Below are 2,616 nucleotides of genomic sequence, written 5' to 3' on the forward strand. Positions count from 1 at the left end.
GCATGATCACAGCACATCATCTAACTAGCGCCACTAGTGACAGCTCACTGAAGTGTAGACGTCTATACTCTGCTCAGTTCAGCTAAATGCTGCAAAGCCGATTGCGCCTCAATACAAACAGATAATAACACAATGCTGACACATATGCTACAGCTCCATGATTCCAAACTTGCATATATACTTTTTAGAATTGCCTTTTGTGTCCCCACCACTGCATTATATTTGTAACTCTTTTTACATTTTCTTCCCAGTCCTGTTAATATGCTGTGTTCATGTAAGCTTTACATCAAAGTGCACGCCTAAAACTTTAAAATGACAGATAGATAAAACAATATTTGCTTATATGTTTCCTGTTTAAATAAACTATTTAGTTTTATTTTCTATGGAGAGCTGAAATCCTCATGTAGTAGCCCATATTTGTACCTGCTTAACTGCTTCTTGCAGCTGCTTTTAAACAGTCTGCACACTTCCTCCTCTCTTACAGATGACTGTATCATTTGCAAAAGCTGACTTTCCTATATGCCTAGGAATTTGATCAAAGATATATTTAATCTTAATTAAAATTACTAATGGCTCAAACAGTCTTCCCTGAGGAGTTCCATTCTCAGTTATTAGATTGCGTACCATTTATACAAACTCTTATTCATCTTTTGTCTAGAAGGTCTCTGTCCCAATTAAATAATCTAGCTTTTACACCTATTTTTAAGTTTAATAAATAGTCACTATTTCCACAGCATATCATGTTTTATTTTCTATATCCAAAAACATTGCTGTCTATTTCTTTATTCACTGCTGCTTTCTCTTTTCTCCGATTCTAAGTCTTTGTGAGTTTTTAGTAGTTTTAGTCGTTTTCACCTCTTCTTCACTTCTAACAACAAGAGGCAGCACATTCGCAGTCAGAGATGGCCCGTTTGTCAGCAGAGAGCTCTGCTGCCAGATGGAGGCAGTTTCATGATTTTAGTCTTCGCTGAATACAACTTGTTTGTCCTACAACAGCCACCGTACTAGCATTATGCATTTGGATTGGGAGGGATAAGAAAACACAACTTAGTTGACTGAAACTTAGACAGTTAAAGACAAAGCTTACTTTTATATTCAACAGTACTACAATCCCATTGCTAGATGGCGCCATCTGACAAACCAAACCCAGCAGCACATTCTGGAGAAAGCTAGTCCTGCAGCGGAGCTTAATGACAGTCTTTGATGCTTAGACATGTGCAGAATAAGTGCTTTAATCATGAAAAGTGGGATTATAACTTAAAGTAAGTTCATATGAGTGGGTGGTAGCAAGTCATGAGAAAGACGTCAGATGAGGACAGAAATAACAGAAAGTCAACATTTTTATTTTGAATGCAAATACATAATATTCAGTCTGTAGCCCTTCGATGTAGACAATAATATTTAAATGCTGTTTTTATACGTCCAAAATTTAACATCGCTAATTTTTTTTTTAAATTGTTGATCGTTTCATTATTTTATCACGTTGCAGAACGAGAAAGACATGAAGCTTTGACCTCTTGTCCCAAATCAGGTAGAATAGGTTGCCAGTTGAATTTGTGGGTGAATGAATAATTGTATCTCGATTGCTTGGGGAAGTTATTTGTATATGAATGTAAATATGAGCATAATTTAATTTACTTTTAAAATGTCGTTAGTAAGAATGTGATTAAATAACTTCAGAAAATATGTGATAAGAACTGTGACACAAATACACGTGATTTTGATTAGACGGCCGACAGTGACGTAGTGGTTAAAGACACAGAGCCCAACGACTACACACCACTGGCTCTTTGTTGCTGAGGTCATGATAAGTTTCACTTTCCAAATAAAACCTTGGTTCCCTTTTTTTGCCTGGTTACTGTTAAGATGCAGCCAGCTTTGAATTCCTATTGGTCAGAGAGGAGCTACTGCGCATGCGGCAGTTTCATTTTCACTGTGGCGGAGTCTAAACAATAAAGATATATTTCTTTTCCTTCTTTGTTACAGTCAGGTGTATTACCACCACCCACTGAATTCTGCTGCTGACCCACATCTCAGAAATCCAAATCTTATAAATGAGAGCGAGAGAGAGATAAATAGAAATGTTTTTTTAATTGGATATTGTGGCAAATCCTACTCAAAAAACAAACAAAAAATGTCAGATGAGGACAAGAGAAACAGAACTAGTAAAAAGTCTTAAAATCCAAAACTTTGTTTTTATATTCCAAATGTATAATATTATGTCTGTAACCCTTGGATTCAGACAATAATACTTAAATATTGTGGTTTATGTGTTTTCATACATAGTTCTACATTGCTAAAGTTTTTCTGATGTTAATCATTATTAGCTTCATTTCTTTATCTTTGCAGCAAAACCAGGAAGACAAAAAGCCTTGACGACCTTGCGCTTAAATTAGATAACAGCATCTTTGTTTGTGTGCCAACGCTTGGAATCAAACCAGATCCAGCTTCATAAACACAAAAACGAAACCTAACAGAGTCATCACGTGGTTTCTCAGAACAGCACAGATGGAGTGCTGTTTGAGTCCAGTGGTGGAGCTCTAACACCGTGAATGATCAGATTTGCTGAAGTTTTCCGCTGGAGCTTCAACTTATGTCATTTCTTTGTTTGCAAGT

Source organism: Pundamilia nyererei, unplaced genomic scaffold (assembly GCF_000239375.1).
Source record: "Pundamilia nyererei isolate P.nyererei 1_Seehausen unplaced genomic scaffold, PunNye1.0 scaffold00242, whole genome shotgun sequence".
In the NCBI taxonomy this organism is placed as follows: Eukaryota; Metazoa; Chordata; class Actinopteri; order Cichliformes; family Cichlidae; genus Pundamilia; species Pundamilia nyererei.